Source organism: Maylandia zebra, linkage group LG19 (genome assembly GCF_041146795.1).
Source record: "Maylandia zebra isolate NMK-2024a linkage group LG19, Mzebra_GT3a, whole genome shotgun sequence".
In the NCBI taxonomy this organism is placed as follows: Eukaryota; Metazoa; Chordata; class Actinopteri; order Cichliformes; family Cichlidae; genus Maylandia; species Maylandia zebra.
Window position 1 is genome coordinate 26,910,166 of NC_135185.1, and position 26,150 is coordinate 26,936,315.

Genomic DNA, 26,150 nt, shown 5'->3' on the forward strand with positions numbered 1-26,150 from the left:
TTGTGTGTGCTTGGGTGCATGTGTCTGCTCAGCTCCCTGTCTGCATCTATGTGAGCTTGTCCGTCTGTATATAAATATGCCTCTTTTTTTTTTTCCCTACACAAACCCCATCCGGACCCTCACTCGCTTGCTTGCGCTCTCTCAAAATACATACACTCAGCTCAGGTCTGAGTCGTAAAAAGAAATGCTGATTGTGTGATCATGGGTAATTGTGTGACGAGAGGCTGTAAAGTCAAAAAAGAGGGTGTATTAGTGTTTTGTGGCGGTGTTTTATGGGAAGGTGTGCTTTTACGTCTGGGGATGGCTGTGCTGAAAGGTGAGAAGGGGAGGTATCAAAGAGCTGACTTTGTTGTTTAAAGGCAGTGCCCCTGAGGTAGACTGCTGCTGAAAGACAATGTTTACTGCCTGCTGATTGACACTATAAAGGCACCCGGACGACACTGAAGAACTAATTGGATATGCCAAAAAGAGTCACCGGTCTTAATGTCTGTGGGAATTCATTATTAATTTTGACATGATTTAAGCTGCACACACCTGATTTGGAGAACCTAATTCATTCAGTGAACATTATTTAAAACCTGAATTATTGCAGTAATGCTGCCGTTTTATGCTATTGTGATAAAGAATATAGAACCAGAGACCGTGGAAGTAACAATTAATTACTACACTGAACAACTGTGTTTTTGCACCTTTCTCTCTAGAAATGTCCCTTTCATAAGGCACTTAAATGAGTCCTTTCCTGTCAGTAGCTCACCTCGTATGCATGTGGGCTATTTGCATTCAGTTGAGGTTAGCCACTTATCTTTCCTGTTTGACCTCCAGGATAACATTAATTGTGTGATACTTGTAGAAGCACAAAGCAAGCATTAGCCATTCAAACTTTATTGCATGTACAGATGATTTATACATAACCAAGGTTGCTCAGTATACACTTGGTTTGGGCTTGAGAGAGTCCACAGTTCTGATTTTCCATTCAATCATAGTCACAGAAAGAATTACCTGCAATATGTTTTTTTTGTGTAATTCTAAACACAGTAAAATAACTTGTGCAATTCCAGTTTTTCTCCAAGTACTCTTTTTTCCTTTTCTGTAGTTTTTAAATCACAGCCTTGTGTTCAGTTGCATGTCAAAGCATGGCACAACTGCACTTATTTTCAGTTCACTGCGCTGTGGTCTGCCCGTAACACAGAACCACTGTTCATTTTCAGATTAGTTCACTTTGTGGCCCTGCCTTCAGTCACTGTTCTGCAATGTTCGTTTTTTCCTCCCTCTCTAAGCTCCTAGATCATTTCCAGGCCCTGCATCCAATAATATTTGGTCGAGCATACATACACGCTGGCGTAGTGAGGTGAGTCAGTCAGTCAATCTTTCATTAGGCCTGGGGTGAACAGGGTCACATGCCACTCCTTCGCAGCCCAAGACAGACAAGCTGCCCATCTGCTATTTGGTTGATGCTCGGAATGATAATGCCTCATTCTCCTTTATTTGGGCCTTTCTTCCTCTCCTTCCTTCCTTCTCTCTCTCTCCCTCCACTGCCCTATATCTGTCAGCCTCTTCCTGTCTGTCTATCTACTCTTCTCATCAGGAGGCTTCTGTGGAATAGGGCAGCAGCATTGTGTGGGAGGTGATTATGTGTGATCTGCCGACTCAGACTTGACCTTTTCCATGTTATCCCTCAGATTGAAACCAGCACTTGTGGACTCACGTCCTCCCAAGCTTCCACTCTGTTCATGCTACTTTTTTTGTTGTTGCTTTAATGCTTCATACGCATTTCACAGAGAAGGGACTTCCAGACGTATGCGCTGCGGTAATTTCCCTGCTTTGGTTATATTCCATGACCAGTTTGTGGTTTTCTCTGTGTGCGTGTGTGTGTGTGTGTATGCACGCACACAAGCATGTGCACAGTTTACAATTTAAGATTCTAATTACAGGTGCGGCTATTTTAAGTGGACTATAAAATTAATAACTGATCTTAAATTGCAGACGCATACAATGGGGAGCCCAATGGTTTGAGCGTAGAGAGACATCTGGAAAAGTGCAACTTAATGAACGTAGCTTTTTTTAGTTAGCTAATCATATAGCACTCAAATAAATTTAGCAGCTGTTTTTAAGAGCAAAGCTTAATTTGTATTTATGGTTCGATTTTTACTTTGGGTTTTGTGCGAAACTGATGAAGCACTTGTAAGACGAGGGAGCCCGAGCACTCTGGGCTGTTAGCATAATTCAGAAGGTTTGTTCATCTTTAACTGCAAAGTGCATTGTTCTGTGTGCGCAATCGCCATGCAAAGCAAATGAGACCAACTTGTGAGCAATTTAGCCTGTTGTCACGTAGAGATGGTGAACATACCTCCCTCTCTCTCCCTCTTTCCGCGAGCTTTGCTGTCGCAGCAGTTGCTGTCAGTTTGAGCGGTGCCTGCCCCCAAATATAATAGGGTTTTCTTGACTGCCTCCCCAGGGATTGACTGGCGGTGGAGAATTCACCATGGCTCATTTGGGGCAGTGCAGGGATGGGCTTCATAAAACTAGCTGCTCCATGTCTCCAGGCAGGTTTGTGGCATTCCAAAGAGGGTGTTAGTTTCACTGATAATACTGTCATTGAAAGACAGCGCTTAGGTTTGCTGTGTTGTCCAATGTCTGTGGCTCTGTCTGCGCCACATCTCACAGGACTCGAGAATGAGTCATGCATATTGATGTGTTCGTTGTAAGGACCGTACTTTATGTAGATGAGGCCTATAAGAAACACTGTAGACCTCATATACTGATAAATCACTGTCACTGCTATACTGCCTCTACAATTTTATAATATATTGGCCGTTACAATTGCCAGAAAAGAAGGCTCATGATCAATTAGTTTCACTGTTTTTCATATCAAAATAAAACTAATACATGTCTACATGGACACTGAAAGAGTTATTGCTGGCTGTTGTCATCCCTTTTGCCTGTAGCAGCCATACGGAAATCCCACTTTAAAGGCAATTTAAGCGTTGTGACAGAAGACAGAATCCACCATCCTTATTCCATGTGAAATTGCTTAAGTCCTTAAGTGTACCTACCTCTCTAAATCAGGCATTAGTAGGCTGAGTTAGACAGTTTAACTGGGTGTCTTTCTTTGAATAGGTGTTTGATTCATTACTTACACGTTAAGCGTAGTTTTAATGACACAAATGGAGATGTGATGTGTTCATAAAATGCAAAGCGATTCTTTACATTTGCATGTTTTCATAGACAAACTGTGTATTTGGTGTTACACTTGTGTTATAAAGTCTGAAATCTAAATATTAAAAGCATGTTATCAGCCTTCTAAACACATGTCTCACCTGGTGTGATACTCATCAGCGGTGCACTTTCACAAATTCAGACCCACATGTTGAGTCACACAATATGAACCACGTACACTTTCCTACTCGCACTCCTTAACCACAGGCCAGTATGTGTGGTATGAGTGGTTTCTTGTTGCTAGACAGCTGCATGCTTCGGCCTCTTCACAGCAGTCGACTGAGCTCCGAGGAGCTTGACAAAGAAGCTTAAAGTCCTCCCTAAGTCTCTAGCCCCTGGGTCGTCTGCATACTCTGAGCCCTGCTCTGGAAAAGGCCTGAATGCGAGTTTAGCAGCTATGGTTACACCCCGGCAGACCCCTGCCGCCGCTCTTGCTTGCATTACCATTTTTTCTCTGGGCTGCTTTGGTCTTATAGCCCAGCAACAAGTTCCTCTTGTGCTCTCTTCTTATTTCATAACATGATGAAAGAACTGACAGACATAGTGCTGCTACAGAGGAACTGCTTGCGGGATGAGGAGTGTGTACATCTGTTTGTTTCAAAGTTTCTAGCAGGTCACATTTGACGTTTGTCTTCTCTGCTTCGTTTGTTTTCCTTTGCTGGAGTTTTTCTTATGTTGAGAAGCTAAAGCAGCACATTGCAAGGTGGGGTGTCTTTCCTTGGTCAGCTATCCATGGTACATCACAGCCTCTGTGGACACAGACGGAGGATGCAGACGAGGCTGATTTGTCTGCATGCACACATAGACCGATTACATAAACACACAACAATATGGGCTAAAAAATGCAGACACAATTAGAAACTCTAGGCATTTCAGCAAATGCATATATGTAGAGGGAAGTCTTGGTACATGCGCTCTATACTGGCCCAGTTTGTACCTGTGTATGTCCATTTTGAGAGTTTGCGTGTGTGGAGGAGGTGGTATCCAATGTCGGCAGCTGGAAGTACTCAAGCTGCTGCTGCAGAGAGAGAGAAAGAGAGAGAGAGAGAATGAAAGAGAAGAGACGTCTGCACAAGAAAGAGAGGCTAAGAGAGGCACCAGCACAGTCTCACTCTTTACAGGGGCTGAGCTCTTGCCGAGTGAAAGCCCCTATAGAATGAAAGCAGGGTCATCTTAACGGTGCAGCCTCCTTGCACACATACAAACACATACTCGCTCACATACACACTGGAGCAGAACAACACCATGGCCAGCGTGAGTGCAGAGAGTGCACAGCAGTCCTCCTCAGGAAGCTGGTCTTGTTTAGACTTACAGCTATGTGCAAAGAATAATAAGGACCAGGACAATGTTGGTACAGACATGCAACACTCCCTCGTCGGCCTTTTATGTCTGCATGAATCTCCCTCTTCACTCGGACAGATACTCCCATTGTGTGATATTGCAGATGAAAGAGGATTAGGCATACCTATGTTATGGTCAGTACAGAGTCTCCCACCTGGCAATGCCAAAACAGTCAGATGAAAGATCTTGTGGTTTTTTGAAAGTCACTGCAGGTATTTTGCCATGCTTCTTCTTCTTCAGTTATTCAAGTTCACATCATTTCTTTCTCCCTGCTTTCAAACCTCTCTTTCTTTCTTTTTTCCTGGAGAAAGGTAATGAAGGGGAACTGCACTGCTCAGCTTAGAAGTGCGAAGGCTATGATTTTCACTGTGAAGTGCTAAAAGTTACAGTGCACAGCTGAACTTGTATATTCAAGCCTTTGGCAGAGTTACAGCTAGCTCCCCAGTTAAGCCACATGTTTTAATGTTTCAGGCTTAACCACAAAATGAACAGGTGCTTCAGACAAGGTTTCTGGAAATGTATGTCTGCTGATCTCCTTTTTTTGTCACATTTAACAGTTCAGTCTGGATCATGGACCACTCTTTTTTTTGTTTCCCTTTTCATAGATCTTTACTGTAATTGACACCTCTAGTTTTGTGGAGTGTGGGGGATACAGTCCTGTGCTGTGTGCTTCTCCCTGACAGAAACATCAGTAAATCAACCCAGCGATTTCAAGCGAGTCATTCCGGAAGATTCTGTTACCTTTCAACAAGCAGAGGGCCCCAGGCTGAGGCCAGGGAAAAAAAAGAGGCAAAGAGAAAAGAGGCTGGAAAAATACAGACACCAGAGAGGAGATGTTGAGATTTTAAAGTAAGTTTTTCAAAGGAAGAAACAAAAAGGAACAAGGCAACAGTGCAACTCAGAAAACTTAGAAATAAAGAACAAAAAAAATAATAAAAGATGTGATATGACGGTGAGAAAAGATCTTGAGACTGAGAGAGTGTGTGAGAGTACTCAACTCAGTGGAAATCCTCGAGTTCATACCGTGTTCCAATCAAAGTCCATTGACCTGGCAGGCCTGTGACAAATTATCCCAGCGGCTCTACATATGACTCAATCAGCATGGTGGATAGCTTTCTGATGAGCAATAGGTCTCCTCGTATATCAGCCAAATCACCCCCTGATGACTGCATCAACATGCAGCCTACACTTCTCTAAGTGTATGGCGAAGGGAAATCTTCAAATCAGCCCTTACGCTGGTACCTGTTGTCTAAAGAGCACCTTTAGACCCATGCTGCACTTCATTTTTGTCACTCCTCCACAGTGGGTTAAGACCAGGGCTTAATGTTCAAGTCATGAACTTGACAATGTGACATCCTTCAAATATAATAAGCTCTTTCAAACAGACTACCTCATGTACGATAGAGAACATAGACTACAACCTGTGCAAAGTCCAAACAAAAACAGGCATTTATTATAGAGAAATGTTACTGTATAGAATAAGCGTAAAGGAGAATGCTTTAATTCTACTTATAAACACAGCAACCACGTACAGATGTACAGACTGTGAAGTTTTGTTTGAGCCTCTGCTAGCTGTCCATTACATAATGTCAAGACTGAATGAGTACTGGATGCCATTGCATTTAGCAGAGCCCCATTTGTGGCTGCGGGGTAGATACGCACCAATCACGTGTGAGAGACAAGCTAGAGGACACCTGATATGCAGCTGAGGGCAAGTGGATGGATTTGCTCTCTAGAACCCAACAGAGCAGAGCCCTGGGCTGCGAGTCGTGAACATTTAAAGGCTCAACTCTCTTCTTCTTGTAATTGAAAGTGCATTCACTAGCAGAATGTGTGTGTGTGTCGATATTGAACCGTTCGATACAGTGCTTTCGGTTCGGTACGCATATGTATCGAACAATACAACATTTGTAATTTATTTTATCAACTTTCCTTCTGACGATGCTGTCTGTGTGGAGCGCTCAGTGAATCTGCGTTCGACTACTCCGCCTAGGCTGCACTGTCGAGCGCAGATCCACTGAGTGCTCCACACAGACAGCATAGTCAGAAGGAAGAGCGCAGGGCACCTCCCCCACCCTCATTCAGATCTGGCGTTTGGAATTATTTTGGTTTTCATGTGACGTATGACCCTGAAGGTAAGCGAGTCATGGACTAAAGTAAAACAGTATGTTGGATGTGCCATGCAATGCTCAATTACATGGGTGGGAACTAGTGTGTTAGCGCAGTTAGCTCGTTAACGTGTTAGCCGTCTAGCCCCATGCACGGGGCGATCGGCGGTAGCTCGTTAACGGAGATTTGCCGTGTTGTGGTGTTAAGGTCATTTCAACGAGATTAACCTGAAAGCACTAGTGGGAACACAACGAATATGACTGCACATTTACGCCGACATCATCCTAGTGCAAAGACAAAAACAATAAGCATGCTACTAACTTTAGCCGAGTCATTTAGACAGCTGTTAGCACATGATTCTCCTTATGCTGCTGAGAATATAGCCCAGAAGAAGCGGATAGTATAGCTTTTATTTTGGAAAGAGCCATTTCTCTGTAATAAACTCTCTTTTCCAAAGATGAGTGATTCCTCAATCAGATACAGGGCTTGCAATATCGCTAGCCTGACGTCCTGGGGCTAGCGATTTTTTCAGTCGGGCTACCCTGCCCGTCGGGCTATTGTAGGAAGGAAAAATATATGTCAATGCTTTTGCATTCTTTCAGAAATGTAGCTGGGTAATTATGTCATTGGCATCGGTGAGCCACTGTCAATATGTGACATATTGAAATCGCGTTTGAATTTGCGCTTGTTTTTTTGCTTTCACTTTGCAATCGTGCGAACTGTGTTTAGAGAGCGACAGCACTGATCTGTGAGTGATGATAATTTGCGCACCAATTCCTCTGACATCGTTTTATTAATCGTTAGCTTACTATGCAAACATGACAAGTGAAATCTCCCGCAGCTTAAACATGTGAGAGGTTGATCGCGCAGAGAATCGCTGAGCTTATGTGAGTGAGTGTGTAAAAGCATTTCAGTTCTGCTGAGCCAAACAAGACAGGTCAGGGTGAAGAAGTGACAGCCAAAGAAAAGCTTACCACAAAACGGAGAAGTTATGACAAATCAGACTATAAGGCAAAAAGAAAGTGCAGCTTTATGGTTTCATGGACAAAATAATTTCTGTGGCTGCAATATGACGAGCTAAATAACCAGGGCTGCACATAAGTCCGCAGGTGCGCATTCGCTGTCAAAATAAAAAACACGCACAAGGGTTAGGGTTAAATTTAAAAACTGTACTTTTGAGTTAAAATATATATTTATAATTTTAATAAATGACAAATTAAAAAGGCATGAACATTTTGTATCGAAAAAATACCGAACCGTGACACCAAAGTATCGAACCGAACCGTGAATTTTGTGTATCGTTGCACCCCTAATATATATATATATATATATATTAGGGGTGCAACGATACACAAAATTCACGGTCCGGTTCGTTGCACCCCTAATATATATATATATATATATTAGGGGTGCAACGATACACAAAATTCACGGTTCGGTTCGATACTTTGGTGTCACGGTTCGGTATTTTTTCGATACAAAAAAAATGTTCATGCCTTTTTAATTTGTCATTTATTAAAATTATAAATATATATTTTAACTCAAAGGTACAGTTTTTAAATTTAACCCTATCTTTTATATATATATATATATATATATATGTATATATACAGTGGCTTGCAAAAGTATTCGGCCCCCTTGAACTTTTCCCACATTTTGTCACATTACAGCCACAAACATGAATCAATTTTATTGGAATTCCACGTGAAAGACCAACACAAAGTGATGCACACGTGAGAAGTGGAATGAAAATCCTACATGATTCCAAACAGTTTTTACAAATAAATAACTGCAAAGTGGGGTGTGCGTAATTATTCAGCCCCCTTTGGTCTGAGTGCAGTCAGTTGCCCATAGACATTGCCTGATGAGTGCTAATGACCTATAGAGTGCACCTGTGTGTGATCTAATGTCAGTACAAATACAGCTGCTCTGTGACGGCCTCAGAGGTTGTCTAAGAGAATATTGGGAGCAACAACACCATGAAGTCCAAAGAACACACCAGACAGGTCAGGGATAAAGTTATTGAGAAATTTAAAGCAGGCTTAGGCTACAAAAAGATTTCCCAAGCCTTGAACATCCCACAGAGCACTGTTCAAGCGATCATTCAGAAATGGAAGGAGTATGGCACAACTGTAAACCTACCAAGACAAGGCCGTCCACCTCAACTCACAGGCTGAACAATATATATATATATATATTGTTCAGCCTGTGAGTTGTGTGAAACACCCCATGGACACCCTCCTGGATTTATATATATATATATATAAATCCAGGAGGATGTCCATGGGGTGTTTCATTTTGAGTTGCTATCTGTCACATGGGTAAACTAATCAGAGAGACAGATGAAAGGTGGGGGCTAGAGGAGGGGTCAGCTACTCAGTGATGGCTTCCTCTGATGGCAGGGTGACCCCTGAACCCCTGCTAGAGGATCCCGGGTAAGGGATAAGCCATCTGTGATGATGAAACTGAGAATGCTAGCTCCCAGGGACTGTGATGACTTAATCCAACCTACACAATCTGTCCTATGCATAAAATTCTATTGATACAGATTTATTTAATATTTGCAAAGGGGGTTTGTTTAAAAAATTGATAAGCTTTTGCTCAGTTCCTCTACAGTAAAACAAATGTTTAATGCATTCATCCTTAAGGACAGGTGAAGCTCAAACCAGAAAAGCATAAATAAAAGCTAGACTTTTCCATGTTTTCCTTTTAAGGCTTGTTTGGTGTAATGAATTTTCCATCTGCCTTCAAAGCCCAAATCCAGTCATCCATTTATACATTTATAATTGGACATGTTGCATAAACCAGATTCCTGCACTCAATGGAGCCTTTCATGGCACACTAATCAGATCAGACGCCACCAGACAACAGATATATTTACTTGCATCATGTCAGAACAAGCCTCACTTGAAACAAAATACGCTTACACTTTGGATAAGGTGTCTGTGTACAGCAGCAAACAAAAACAGCCGGGAGAAACATGGAGTCATGGAGTTCAGCCACATCATCAGTTTGCTCTCACTGTACCGTGCTCTCACTGTACCGTCCCCTAAGTGCTGGTCAAATGAACAGCAACAGCTCCGCAGCAGAGAAGTTGTAAAAAGTTAAAAGAAATCCCCCCCCAGTGAACTGAAAGCAAATTTTCACCGCCTTTCTTCTCTGCACGGAAGCAGTATGAACCTAATGCTCAGGGGAGGGGACATTAGACTGTTTATAGTTTATTAATTGTTTCTGAGGGAGTGGCAGTCCAAGCGTGACCTGCTGTTAACTACCATATAAAACATCCACATGTTCACAACATCTGGGGGCTTCAAAGTAAACAATACAGTGAAATATAGTTTGAACATATTACATTTTTTCTGGCTCGAGCAGAAGTCACGTCTGTCTCGGCAGCTGCTTGGCCTTTTTAACTCCCTCAGTCGTGTCGGCACATGTCCACTGTCAGGGAGCAGTGCCAAAAGCGACCACTGTGTTCAATTATATTCCAGTAATTGTGCATGATACACATTAATCAAATCTAATAATCAGTTTTAAACAGCATATGGTTAGCAGAGCTGCACTGTAAAGTGGAGAATATCTCCAAAAAAAAAACTTCACTTAGCAAGTAAGTATTCTGAACCTTAGAATACATTAAGTTAAAATGTCATAATCAACTTTATAACGACCAGAAATGTAATTTCAAAGCCAGCTGAGGTTTACAGATGCAAACGAGCATAGTAAACAACTGAATGAGGTCTCTGTGTGTGCGCGCGTGTGTTTGACTGGGTGTATGTGTGGGGCATAAAACACAGAGTTGGAATTAATTCTAATGTCATTAAAGTCTGGCAGAGTATCACATTATTTACATGATGTAACCTTCCTCTGCCAGGACATGTCACTCAGGACTCCATCTGCTATAGCTGCCACACAGGGGATCATTTTGAGTGTGTATATGGCCGCGAATGCGGGTCTGTGTGTGTATGTGTTTGTGCAGACACCATGATAATACAGCCTCTAATACGTGACCTAAGTGATGGCCTAAAGCTGTCAGCTCTTTCCTGTGGGAAGAAGAGGACAGCTAAACAACTGATTATCTGTTCCAGTCATCCACAAATACTACAGACAATACCTCGCTGCCAAGAGAACATAGTTCAAGTGTGACATGTGCATGCACGCGCTCGCGTGAGAGATGAGGGGAAGCCTGCAGTGTAGTATGTCTTTTTCTCTTTAAGTCATCACAATCTCTCCCTTATAATTGGCTGAATTAAATTTGTTAATAAGAGATTTTGATGTGGTAAATGTATTTAGGTACTTCAGGCAGGCCTCTTTAATTTAATCCTCGGTTTGCAGTTGTCCAGAGGCATTTATGAATTGATTGAGCTGTCATCTGCTTTGATGTTTTCCTCATTTTTCTTTCCATATTATTCTTTTATCCCCCACCCTGTTTTTATACCCACAAAATGAACTAGTTCCACAATGGGGCCTCTTTATTAAGTTCACCTGTTCACTTAAAAGTAAGCAGGCATGTTAAATATTTCTACTGTCCTGTCTATTTTTATGTTTCTTCTGTTTTAACATGATCAAACAGGAAGGCACACATTTCCTGTCTTTGGACCGTGCGGACTGAATGGTAACATCAGCAGGGATACGCACATACTTTCATCTTCTTTTCATATTCTTCCACTTACTCACTTTGTCAGTCTATCATGCTCTCACTGTCTTTGTGAGGCGTGCTTCTGTAAGTGTGTCTACTCACTTTCACACACACAAAGAAAAAGGTAACAAAGTTTTGGTGGAGCTTTGAGTTTTCCCTTGATCTGAATACAAAGCTCTGTGGTTCGTGTCGGCTCACGTTTTGCTTCCACTGCAGCTCAAAGAGCTAATTGTGCTCAGCAACATCCCAGTGTGATACAATCACTGACTAATGCATTAGCCATCGTCGTGTTTGATGGAGACACAAACACACACAGAAGTCCCGGCGCCGCTCTTAACACACCTCAACTCTTGTGATGTAGATATGGGAGACTTGTCGTGGGTGCTCGCTTGTTTTGATGGTGGTCCGTGTCGTGGCAGGTTCACATGTTGTTTTGATCCCTGCTGTCAGAGCCCAGTGAGCTCACACAGACACAGCTGGCTAGGGTGGAGCCAACAGGGGTACATAGGGAGTTGAAGGACATGGATCTTTGCCAGCACATTTTATACATAGTGCATATCTTACAAGTACAGCTGAGAATTAGAGATAGTGGACCCTCGCCCCTCACTGCCCACCCTACCATCTGCCCACCTGGGGCTGGGGGCTCTGTGGCTTAGCTTCCATATTACAAGGCTTGACAGCCCTTGCCCTCAATCAACCTCACACGCATGCACATGCACACATACACATCTTCCCTCCTCTTGTATTCCCTTTCTCCCATCACTTTTTTTTAGTGACAGAAGTATGTTAGTGTGAAAACTTGCTGCATATTAATGTCACTTTAAATAAGAGATTAGTGGTCTTTAACAGCAGCAAAGAGAGATGGCTGTATTTTCCTCTCTTTAATTTGGTTCTTACTCAGAAGGGACTACAAAGCCAGCGAAGGTCAGGTCTTAGTAAGGGTGTGTGTATGTGCATATATCTGGTGTCGAAAATGTGTCAGTGGGTGGTTCAGTGTCTCAATGGAGGTTGCAGGTCTCAGAGTGGATATAATTAGAAACTTCCGTGGAGCTTTAGGAAAAATAGTCCGCTTCCCCTCGCTTATTTTCCTCTCACCATTTATCTCTCTTCTCTGATGACACGATCGGGGAGTTAACCACCAAATCCATCTTTGTGTCTCAGCTTGCTCCTGTTTGTCTCTGCTGGTGTAAATCTCACATCCTGTTCCCCGTCAGCCAAATAAAACAGCAGGACTCGATAAAACACATGGAGGGGAATCCCGAGGAATCGGGATACATGACGCTTCAGTCGCACTGTCTCAATCCTCTCTGGAACAAAGGCTGATTAGAGGACTGAAATGTTTTGATGACTGATATTTGAAAGATGAAAAAGATTAAATAATCTTTGTTTAAAACTAATTTAACAACTTGTAACTACATATTTCAACAAAGGAAGTAAAACACAAACAAATCTTTGCACAACTTTTTGCTGAAATTTATCATTTCCTCGGGTTATGTGTTTGAAGGTGAGAAGTTGTGGACGGTCTGATTTATAAATCATCGCTGCAGTCTCTGAGATGTCAAGATACTGGTCACTCCCTCAAACTTGAAAGGGCATATACATTAAGAGATGACAGTTATTCGTTTGAACCTGTTGGCAGATAACAAAGAGAAAATTTCCCAGTGCTTTTTATCCCTGTACAGTTTTCTATGAATAATGACAGTAATGGCAGGTTACTAAGGATTGGCTGAGTGACTCATAGACCTTCTATTGGCCTGTTTAATCTCCTATAGCTGTTGAAGAGCTTGTAGAGGCACACATACACACACATTCCCATGTGCAGCTATATATTTGCATTGTGTTATATTACCTAAGCCACCAACGAGGGCTGTAGATACAGAAAAAAGTTAGCTTTAGCTTATACTAAAGGCCTCAAGTTACAGTAAGGGGAATAATTATTTGATATCCTGCTGAATTTGTAGGTTTGCTCACTTCCAAAGAAATGAATGGTCTCTAATTTTTATGCTAGTTTGATTTTAATAGATAGACATGTTACATAAAATTTATTAACTGATTTGTATGTCATTGAGTGAAATAAGTATTCGATTCCCTACAACGTAGCCAGACTACCACAGATTGGCTGTGTCCATGTGGCACACAGATTGCAATCAATCAATCAATAACAGATACTCCTGAGCTCACTTATTATGTGTATAAAACACATCTGTCCACCGTATCAGTTTCTTCTATTCCAACCTATCCACGATCACGAGGAAGACTAAAGAGCTGTCAAAGGATGTCAGGAATAAGACTGTAGACATGCACAATGGGCTACAAGGCCATCAGCAAGAAACTAAGTGAGAAGGTGACAACTGTTGAGATGATTATTCAGAAATGGAAGAAATACAAAATGACCATCAACAACCAATAACCCGTGGTCTGGACCTCACGATGCAAGATCCTGCCTTGTGATTTAAGGATGATAAACAGTTGGGACCACAGTCACCAAGAAAACCATTTTTAACACACTACGCCATAATAAATGATGTTTTGCAGTCCGTACAAGGTTCCTCTGCTCAAGAAGATACAGGGTACAAACCCGTCTTTGCCAGTGAACATCTAAATGATTCGGCAAAGGCTTTTGTGAAAGTTATGTGGTCGGATGTACTTGAAGTTACTTGACCTGCTGTGTTTGAAAGAAGAGAAATGCTGAGTGTGACTTAAAGAACTGCATCCAGACAGTCAAGCATGCAGGTGTAAACTGCAAAGGGTACAGGACAACTTCACTGCACTGAGGGACCAATGAACTGGGCCATGTACCATAAAATCTCAGACAAGAATCTCCTTCGCTCAGCCAGACAAGATGCACATTATGGAGCAGGTCATGGAGTGGCTTAGCCAGTCTCCAGACCTCAGTCCTAGAGACAATCTGTGGAGTGTGCTGAAACTTCGAAAGGCCTACAAATAGTCAGGAAACATGAAGGACTTTCTGTAAAGAAGATTGGGCCAAAGTCCCTCCTGAGACGCAAACCTAGTGCCAATTACAAGAAATGTCTCGTCGCTGTGCTTGCCAAATAAAGTTTTGCCACCAAGTACTAAGCCATGTTTTGTTTGAGAATAAAATACTTTATTTGTGTGTGTTTTTTCTGGATTTGTGGTTGATATTCTGTCTGTCCCTATTAAAATCAAACTATGATAAAAACTTAAAGATGTTCATTTCTTTAAAATTGGGCAACCTTACAAATTTAGCAGGGGATCAAATAATTATTTCCTTCACTCAAGAATGTTTCTGTGTTCCTAAGATTCATATTCCACTTTAATACAGCTAATTAAACATTTTAATCAAGGACAGCACTGAATTGATCTCAGTCCGTGCTAAAGGGAGTTTGTGTTAACTATACCACTGTGATTATTCCTGCTTCACTAGAGCTGTCACTCACCCATCAGCTCTCATTTTTGCCACTACCGTGACAGAAGACCAGGAAAAACAAAGAGCTGAACCCATCCCTGACTTATAATTAATCTCTTGTCGACTTCTATTGACACATCCTCTCTTTGATTGAATAATTGCCTAAGTGCCACAAGCTTCTAGGATTGAGTCATAATCCTGAATAAGATATGACCAACTTTGGTCACCTCGTTCACTACAATTAGCTCATCATTTGCTTGGCTGCGAGAACAGCAGCTCCCCATCTGTTGTGCTCTGGTTATGGACAGCAGTTTTGGGGTTCATTTTTTTTCTACAGAGCCTGGCAACAAGTTCTCATTTGACTCCTTGTACAGTTAGATGAAGTGTGTGAAGGTACTGACACGTGCGCAAATAAATTCACATGCATGTCTGCACACTCTGACAAGTGCAGTTTCTCACATTATACTACCGCTGCTCAAACCCAACCACAGCAAACCACACGCACACACCTCCCTACACACATGCGCTCGCAAATACATGCATATCTACCCACCTGCCCGCAAAGCATTCCCACACCTCACACATAAACAGCCTGGCATCTGTCACAGCTTGGGTGGGGGTGGGGTCACACATGTACATGCACGCACACACACACAACAACACACCCAGAAACACAAACACAGTCCTCTTGTCTACAGTGAACGTACCCTTTTGACCCTTTGACAGGTACATGGAGGATCTCAAAGTGAGAGGAGAAGCCTCAGAGCAGGTCTACAAGTCAGAGATGTGCCCTCTCCATAGGTAGCTGTCTAACTCCTCAGGACTCCAGGGGATGGCTGTGCCTCTTGCAGGAAGCCATAACTCTCCTCTCAGGAAGTGAGGTGTGTCTGGAGTGTTATCTACATCTGTCTTGGAAAGAAGCGGGAGCACAAGAGGTCAGACAAGAATGGGACCACTTATATCATGTTTTATGTATGACGTGTGGCATGTGTTTGAATATTTACATGTGTCTGAAGGTGATGCAAATAGAGAGGGAAAAAAACTGGGAAGAAGTTCAGACAACTCTGCTTCCTTTGTCGACAAAGAGTCTCTATAAACAGTTCAACATGATGCAATTCCAGAGTGGAACCAGTAACAACCACATTTTTTTTCTATCTATTGATCAGAGCCCGAGCTGCATATATTAGGGTTTGTATTTCAGTCATCAAGTCCCTATTGACAACTAAATTCAATTATCTGTCCTAAAACTTTTTAATCAAACAGATGAACGTAAATATTTTGCTGCATTAACTTATCGCTTCTTTAAACAACAGCAGTGACCTTCAAATGATGCCAAAAGTTTCTTTCTTTCCCGTTCTTGATGGTGTGACAAATTCCCTCCGGTCCTAAGTATGTCGAACGACCCCTGAAATAAAACGTTTGAAGAATATAAATGATCAGCCCCCACAATGTGGAGCTAAAAGCTTTCAGGGTGATCCTTGTGAACTCTTAGAACACTCCCAGGCATATAATTAAAAGGTAGTTTCTAATTTCTATGAGAGTAAATTAGCACCTCGGCTTCATTGTTACACCGTGGCTGGTGGCAGGTAGCCTGGGGAGATGGATTGAATGGATCAGAGAGGGTTGGACAGTCACTGGATAATTTTGACAACGGGGTTCGGGGGTATCATCCATCACTCAAGTGCTTACATGAAAGTTTTGACAGGTAGAGGTCATGGCAATGTGGCAGGAGCCAACAGAGATGGATGCCTTTAATTTGGGTAATGAAGAGTTAACCATCTTGGGAGAGCAAGAGGAGCGTTAAATAGGAGAGCCATTCGCCATTAAAAGAAAGTCTTATTTAATTCCTCCAACCCTAATGAAAGACATCGAAACACAATCCTTGATTGACAATGAGGCCCCAGCTGTAATTCCCTGCAGACAGTTCACTTAAGTTCCCTCCCTTGTTAATCTCAAATATAATGAATTGCAAAACTAAGGTTAAACGTGGCAGCGTGAATTCATTATCACTAATATGTTAAACCATAAGATGATTTACAGTGTGGTCTCTCTCTTATTTTCATTAACGGTGAATGGCTTTGATTTAGTCGAGATTCCGCTGGCCTGTTCATTCTCACCATCAATCTTGCCGTCTTGGTCATTGTCCTCTTTTATATCTGACCCCTTCGCTCGAAAATGGAGCGAAGAATGGAAATATGTTGGAGCCGACAACCTGGTGAAAAAAATTATTATTCTGCTTTTTAGTGTGAGTACAAGACCCCTTTTTATCGCTTCCTTGCAAATTATATTCATCCCGAGCTGTCATTCAACTTCATCCTTGACCCAGGTCTTATTGTTCCAGGCTTAATGGTAGTGCTTGTGCCGAGATAACGGTTAATGCTCCGCTGTCTAGCAGCAAAGACCTGCAAATGCTATCTTACACTAAAACACCGGGGACCCTATCTGCATACTGAGCTGATATTTATATGGACATTCATAATCCATGTACCTGTTCCCCGTTCATTAACCAAAAGAAAAAGTATTTGAAATGCAAGTTTCTTTCCAAAGTATAATTCCAATATGCCAACCACAAACTATACTGACATACCTTTGCAGGCACTGTGTGGCTTGGGCAACACTCCCTGTTTATTCATATTAATGCTTGAAGGAATATCATACATAAGTCATCCCAGTAAGTTTATACACTCTCAAGCAACATGGCACAGGCCCAGTTTACCTCACCAAAAATGATATATTTGGATTGTCTTCCTGTACTCTGTGTAATGTTTGTGTGTAAATACACATATTATTACAGTATAGCTCTGAGCATGTATGCATACTACCAGACCACAAGATTACTGTGCATAAAAGTGACAAATTGTAACACTGCATCAAGGAGAGGCTATGCTGAGTGATAGGAAGGTTATGGACTCCTAATGACAGGGTTTTAAAGCTAGAGCTTCTACTAATTGGGGTGATGTGTCCATTCCTTTGTCCCCCCAAGACATGTCTAGCTACCAGGGATTAGCCATGATTAAGGTGCTGGTCTTCCTGGTGCTTGAAGACCCCTCATGGTATTTATCCATAGTGGTCAGATTATTCCAGTGATGGACACCTAGAGATCACAGGGGTTGTGATATATCTTGATAGTTAGTATGAGGCCTATTATAGCCACTTTCATTTGGGTGGCTTTAAAAGTTACATATATCAGCAGGCACATTCAAAGAGGCAGTGTAATATTTATGCAGTGGGATTGTTATATAAAAGTAGTTCAAAACCAATGCCTCAGGATATTTTTCACATTTTCTTGTTAAAAGAAAAGGGAGGCATAAAAAACACAATTACAGAGTGTAAAATCATTATGTTCTGTTGGCAAACAATTTAGTCTAGCATCACACTAAGTGCGCTATAATGGTTCTCCCCAATTACCAAGACACTAATTATGTGTTGCTTCCTCCACAGGTTTATCTGGAACACAGTGTTTTATGAGCTGCCCTTTTATTCTTTCAATAGTTTCGTGGTAAAACTGCAATATGACTAAAGCACAGTCTTATTTCTTTATGACAATAGTTGCGCTGATCTTAAGGGGAATAAAAACTCCTGAAGTGAAAAATGAGAACAAAGCTTCTGTCTGAAAGTCAGCAATCATAATTCCCAGCACTTATTCATTACAAGGATTCATACAATGAATCATATTGTGCAAAAAGAATAAACATTAAGCATGAAAATTTATTCAGCATCTCCTTTCCTACTTTTCAACAACTGATTCCCTTTGGCTACTATTAAACACTGCAGTAGTCACAATGAACTCCTTTCCAAAGAAGAAAAAAAACATTCTCATTTAAACCATTACTGTTACTCTGGGTTTGAAATGATCAAAAATCCTCAACCTTCTCTTTTCTTTCTTTAGTCTGTGCCTGTTCCAAAGGAACTTCTCTCTGTGTTTTCATTTGTGAAGCAATCTGCGAATTTAAAGGGAGCAGAACACTCTACCTTGTTAAAATGAATTGTCATGTATGCTTGACAGACACTTATAATGAGATTAGTGTAAGAACCTCAAAGAGGAAATGTTAGAAATAAGAGAAGCGCTAATCCGCTCACACTTTTATGACTAAATTCATTCTCTCTATGGTTTCTCGAAACTTTGCTTTCCTGTTCATTATCCGAATTGTCTTACAGCTCTCATCTTGTAATCCTGAGCTCCTCTATTGACACTCGAACTCAGTTTAAAAAGATCCCATGAGACTGGAATAATAAAGTGGAGATTTTGTGTCGCTCATATCAGATCTGTGTTAATATTTTGTATGCAGGGATAAATCCTGCTTATGTTTTAAGACATAGATTACCTCCACACATTACATTAAGGAGTTAAGAAATCATAATAATGTTAATGATAGATAGATAGATAGATAGATAGATAGATAGATAGATAGATAGATAGATAGATAGATAGATAGATAGATAGATAGATAGATAGATAGATAGATAGATAGATAGATAGATAGATAGATAGATAGATAGATAGATAGATAGATAGATAGAAAAGTAGAGTCCAATGAATACAGCTTACCCTTTGCCTATCCCTAAGTCTCCTCCAATGACCTTTACTGTTAAGATAAAGATAGCTCTTGGCACATACAGAGGGATGTGGAGGATTTGCAAAAGTGGACATTTATGAAAATCTTTCTTGAAGCCTGTCTTAGAAATCCTTCAGAGGCATGAAGGAAAGGGCAGTGAGTCAGTATATGGAGAAGACATACTGAGACTCTGATACGGATGGAGAAAATACCAGTCTATATGTGCATATGTAATGCAAAGTAAAAAGGAAGTCACAGGACTCTATTGAAGATTTTTTTTCTCCTTTTTCTGTGGCACCATTGCTCTCTGCAGACATACAGCATAAATATGTTTGAGGAAAACTTTACTTGCGATTCAGTCAGCATATAAAAGATGATATTGAAGTGACCTTCTGTATTGACTTTCGTTAGTATATAAAGGAGTGTAAAACCTGCATGCAAGACAATACATTTTTTACTGCTCGACAGACACAAAATGAATGAGTGAATGCGATGAATGAGTTTGCAAAATGAATATGGTTAGTCTCTTTGAATTGAGAATTGCATGCAACATCACCAGAGTTGGCTCAGTGTCTGGGAAAAATAAAAGTATGCTTTCATTGTGGGCCACATGATTCTGATTGTGTTTACACAGTTGTACAGTGTTTACTTAGGAACTTTTACAGTCATGCGGAAATTACTTTTTTTTTTCTTTTTTTCAATTTAGACTTTGTGGTTTCTGACTAAATAAAGCTGTTGAGGGTATAACTAATTTTGCTTCAGGTTTTGGTGGTTATTTGTCACTATATGTGGTTTGAGGGATTGATTTTCTCCCTCCCACTACTCTGATGAAACTCCTCCTGGAGGTTCCTCTGGGAATTCATCTTGTGCTGATAACTTTGAGCTATCTTATCTGGTCACTGTTCAAACAAGAGTGAATTCTCAGATTTGCTTCAGGTGTTTGTCTCTCCAAGGGTCCATTTCTTCTTGTTTTTGTTTTCAAGGTTAAAGCCTGATTGATGTGGTTGATTTTTCCCAGTGCTGTTTTGTCCAGCCACGTTGAAGCGCTGTGATTGTTTAAGAACATAAAAACTCACCAGACTGTAGGATATACATTTTTTCTTAAGACATTGGCTGCTTTTTCCTCTTCTTCAGTCCAGCTCTTGTACCTGACCATTTACACATAAAACTGACCTATGAATCAACCCTGCATAAAAAGGGCATCTAACATAAGGGATTAACTTGTGTCGCATTTTAAATTGTATATTAGCCAAAAATAGCATATCTCGGCAGGGTGTGCGGTGTATTCTTAAACAAATTTAAGGAAACTAAACAGAGGCTCTATCATAGTTCAGGTCTGCATTGCTGTGCTGTTGGTGGGCTTGTCATAATTGATGGAATTATCGATGCAGAAAACTACAGTCAATTCTTGATCCGACATGCAGCTTCATTTTTCAGCAGGGCAATGATCCCAAACACAATGCCAATGCAGTAAAAGCATACATGGATAGAAAAACACTACCGGAGCCCGGACCTCAACATTTCTGAAGCAGTGTGGGATCATCTCGACAGAGAACAGAACAAAAGGGAGCCAACAGCCAAAGAGGAGCTTTGAATGTCCTTCAAGAAGCCTGGAGAACTATTTCTTAAGACTACTTAAAGAAATTAGGAGAAAGCTTATCTAAGACAGTTGAGAATTTGTTGAGGAACAAATTCAGATAAGCTTTCTTCTTCAAGCTTGTTGGAATTTTACTCACTCTATTTATGCCTTATATATAATTCCATGCATGTTTAAATATGTTGCAATATATTTTTGCAACTATTTCACATTTTCCACATTTTCCTATAAAGCTATGAAGGAGGGTAGGTTCAAGTCTTTTACACAATACTGTAGATACCCCACATTTTAGCTTAGAACTGTCATTGCAAGGGCGTTTTTTTGTGTAGTCTATAATAATTAATTTACCTTAACTATCGATAAAAAAGTAGATGTGAGAAATCTGTCAAAAGAAAAATAAAAGCAGAACCTGAATCCATTTTTTTCAGTTTTCTATCTAGTAATTAAAAAAACTCAACAGCCTAAGAAAATCCTGCCTAGGATCTGTCCACGGGGCAGGGATTCTCAATTTGTCATGCTACTTTGAACTGTCAGGATTCGACTGCTGGTGCAAAGATCATAAACCAGTAAAACTTCAGAGCACAGGATGTGAATGAGGGTGACTAAGCGCACTGGAGGCCCCACACTAGTCTCTACACACTAGCCTGTAGTCAACACTATCTTATCTCGTGAGAGGGCAAGTCTGGGCTGGCTAGTAGGGAAGCAGAGCCGCGTGGCTTCAGTGGGAAAAGTTCGCTAATTCTTAGAAAATGAACTTCTGAGTGAAACACGATCAACATATCTAGGTATCTTATCCTGATGTTTTGCTACTTGTTTAACTAGAGCAGCTGCATTTTATTGATGAATTCTTGTGACCACTCCAGACAGCTAGAAACTATAAACAATCTCTTTATTATTTCTGGTGACAACATGTAGTTTTTCAAAACTACACATTATCGCCATTTCTTCTCAAATGAATAAATGGAGAGAGCATGACCTCATGAAACGTTTCCTTGATTCTTTTATAAGCCTCCACCAATATGTAAGAGTGCAAGAACTGACCTGGAGCCATACAATCCATCAGTATTAGTCTTACACGGACTCTAGACTAAACACACTCTCATTACAGTTGCTGTGAGTGCCTGGAGGGCTCTTCCTCCACCCAAGTTTATTAACACAAGGCACAAGTACAATACAAAACTAGGTACCCGGGACTCTTACAGTAAACACTGCTTCGGTGCTGCTGGTACATAATTAAAGGATTTAAATAGACGGAGCTTATGGGGAATGGCATGGCAATATGATTACTGTAGAACGTACTGCACTGTGTAAGCCAGTGTTGCTCCAGGATGATGTAATCCCTTTCAGGTCATTTTGGGTTCCCTCTGCTTTGGGGATCAGATCTGCACTGTGAGCTGAGACAAGAGAGCTTTTATGCTTTTTTTTAAAAATTCTTTCACAGAATTCAAACAGTTGTCATCTCCATAGAGGCTGCGTATACGTAGCAAGCTAATAAAAGTCTAATTCAGATATCCCACATTCCTAAGTGAAAGAATTGCCTTAGTCACATAGTATTCAGTTACCATACTTGTGTTCTACACCCACACTGTTCCTCGTGTCTCTCTCTGGCTGCACTGAAAGATTATAGTCTCCCTGTGGAATTATTGCATGCTGGAGTGGTCGAGTATTTAAAGACGTGGTTGTTGAATTTGGTTATATCATCACTGATGAATGTAGCATGTGCATTTTTTATTTAAGGATAAGTGGCAATAACTACAAAGTCATTATACATCATAATTAAGTATGATTATAATAATTATTATTATTACAAATGTAAAATGCCATTTTGGCTGGTGTTTACCTTATGGTAATGTATATGACTCTGTAAAGTTACTCCTTAGGTAATATCCACCATACATCAAACATACACGTCAAATGCAATTTGGGGCACTTTAATTCTCGTAAAACTCGTTTGTGCACAGGTTCTTGTGCAGGAATATAAATTTACTTAACAAGACGCACTGACATGCTTCCGTAACTTGGGAGCTGTTGCAAAATAACTGTACGAAGGGTACCTACAGCTTTGGCCTCTGACTGTATTTGTGTATCCCTGTGACAAACATTTCCAGCAGAGTGCTCAAACGTCAGCTGTTTACATTCACGACATGATACTCAAGTTTCAAGTATCCGCCAAGTATCAGACCTTGAAAGACAGAGGCCACATCAAGGAGGTCAACAAAGAACCTGACACCCTGGAGATACATTTGCATTGAGTCGAGAATGTAAAGCAACAACAAGGCATAAAATGCCCTTGGAGGAACCAAACACTCCAGTGGTAAAACAACTACCCACAAACTGCTGTGAGATTACCCTCATTGTCAAAGCTTTTCTTATCTTGAAAGAGAAAGACAGCATGATCTTTAAGGAATGAGACCACAGCGACAGACAGCCAGTAAAATGCACACAGGCAGCTGATACAACTTGTTTTAGTATCATCTCACAAGTTAAGATAACAAACTGGGTTGCGGTAAGTGGTATAAACTTACAAACAATAAATCGTCAGACTCATAAGCTGGATAATGCATGGCTAGAGATGACTCTGTGTCTGTGGGTGAAGTATATTCACTTGCACACTGCTGGAACTTGTTACATTATTTCTATGCATAACATCAGAGCAACATTAAGTGACTCCGCTGCACGGGCCTGAAAATACCAATTTACTGCACACCAATAAGCATTATAACCTGATTTTATAGGATATCCAAGAGTACATTTGTCAAGTGAACAGTTAATTTGCGTTTTCCTGTGCTATGAAAACAAGCCCAGCTGCCCCACCGCCCGCTTTCAGGCCCCCACCACTTCTTTACCCCATTGTGAAGCCATCAGATAGTGGCTTCCAGGACTCCACACCTGTCTCAGGGCTATGCAGAGGAGATGGATCCATGCATTTTGAGCATCAGATAGCCTCTAGCAAGGGTTAGTATTGATCTAACGCTTCACTGGCCCTTTGTGAGAGCAGCAGCTGCTTTGGGGGGCTTTTAGATAAGCAATGCAAAGGGAATTGTTTCTCCTGAAACCCTCTTTCAATGTTCATACATGAAAACCATCACTTAATTCAACACTCCATCGCTTTGGAATAAAATGTCCTCTCCCTTGACACGCACGCACAAAAATCAGCAAATAAGCATTAAAGCATTTGCCTTTGGGGTATTGGAAAGGGTATTAGAAAGCAAACATGATAATGCAGCTTTTACTGTTTAATTATATGTAATCTCTAGAGTGAAAATGAAAAAAAAAAACACGGCAAATTTCAGTGTCCCACAACTCTCTTCATTCTGATGACAGTCCCAGTCACTGAATGAGGCAGCTGGAATGGGTTTGTGTGGGGGGGGAATACCACTGGTGCATCTGTGTGAGACAGGCATGGCGATGAGACCCTCCCTAAGATGACTCACAGGCAGTATGAGCTGACACCAGCACCTCATTCACAGCCAATAATGAGCCATGCTAATGAGCAGGACAGCCGCCCTGCACGCTCATCATTAAGCAGTCTTGTGATTCACGTCCAGCATATATATATATATATATATATATATATATATATATATATATATATATATATATATATATATATATATATATATATATATGTATACAATTTCATTCAAATATTTGCAGTAACTGGCACAAATAAATCACACCTACATTTGAGGCAATGCCATCGGTTAATTTGACATAACCTCCTTCCCCACATGTGAACTAATCAGAAGATCAAATACTGCTCAAATTAATTCAACAGAAAAAAACAGGCTGACAATAAAACATGCATGTGCGTGTGCCAACCCCATGAGACTCTGGCTCTGACACATATATCTGATAAGGCTTAATCAGCAAGGGGTGGTCATGATAAAGCATTTCAGTCCTATCTCTGTCTGGGTAGACAGACACAGGGTTTGCCTCAGTGTTCCAAGGATGGAAAGGCAAGACGCCCTCTATCTTAGCATTTCTCTTCTTAGCCTTGTCTCTTTTCCCCCTGTGTGCCTCTTTTTCCCTATTTCTCTCCCTCTCTCCACTACCTTCTGTCTGCCTTTCTAGCTCCCTTTCTCTGTATCAGGAGAGACACTTCTTAAACCCCAGCTGGGGAAAATACGGTGGCTGGGTGGGGGGAGGGTTTCAAAAGGGTAAGTGATTGCCCTCTAGGGGACGAAGCAGAGAGAGAGAAAAAAGCAGGACGCCTTATCGCCCCAGCCTCCAATAGCACTGCTGGCTAGCACCTAGCGCCAAGGGGGAGGAAGAGGGTGGAGGGTGTGCAGGAGACGCCAGCTAGATGCTACTCTGCTTCTTGACACAGCAAACTCAGCGGGGAGCCTTCCATCTATCCCTGGCTGTATGGGCTCGATTCAAAGCTGTATACACTAATGTTACCATCTGAATAAGGGTTATTGATTCAATCGCATGTTTTATATGAGCATCTATTGAAAGGTTTTAATATATATATATATATATATATATATATATATATATATATATATATATATATATATATATATATATATAGCATGCTTTTGTGTTTTACCGTCCAGATTACAGAAACCCAGTTTTACATAGTGTCAGCACAATTACATTAATTACTATTTATACGCATGACGTGTTTTTCTCTTATAGCTGTATTTTTATCCGGTGGGGTCTATGTGATGCTGCAGGTGTTTAAAGCGCTCACACACTATAAACAGGATCTGTGAGGCAGAGTGTTCTACTGACCTATTTTCTTAATTCAAGCACAGACATGGAAACGCGCAGGAACGAGCCACGCCAAAACATGTGATAACACGTGGCCACTCAAAACACACACAAAAAAGTGTCAAACGTACAATGTTATACATAAAAAATAAATTTAAAAAACAAAACTACAAAAAAACAAAGTCTTCCTCAAAAGCCATTAACGGCTACTAAAATGCATCCTTTTACAACAGACAAGCAGACGTACCGACGCATCCAGGCGCCTGCAACTGTGTCCAAGCGCCACCTTCAGTACTCAACCTAAGGAAGAAGAAGGGGAAAAAAACAATCATACAGCCTACATCTTTTTGCTCAAGATACATATGCAAAATTGTATTTGTTTTAAGAGCAACTTCTCACATTTTTTAAAGTTAAAGTAAGGAAACAGACATATATCTTATGTGCGCTTTGGCGCATGACGCTCATCTCAAGAGCGCATTTCGTTAACTGTGTGTTTAATATGCCTGTCTCGGCCGGCGTGTTGCCCCAGACGCTGTGTACCACAAATCCCCACCTCCACTCCAATGAGAGCTTCGGGAGGGAGGAATAGGG

At 41.0% G+C, this 26,150-nt stretch overlaps 1 long non-coding RNA gene across 2 annotated transcripts; it reads right to left on the reverse strand.

Annotated features, from left to right (window-relative positions):
• Positions 1–874: 874 nt before the first annotated feature.
• On the reverse strand, positions 875–26,150 carry LOC143413945 (uncharacterized). Of its 2 annotated transcripts, none has more exons than XR_013094502.1 (5): positions 25,959–26,150; positions 25,807–25,859; positions 15,395–15,592; positions 4,154–4,234; positions 875–3,965 (listed from the first exon to the last, which is right to left on the reverse strand). It is a non-coding gene; the product is annotated as an uncharacterized LOC143413945 (long non-coding RNA). The 2 variants fall into 2 exon arrangements; XR_013094503.1 differs by having other exon boundaries at positions 875–4,005.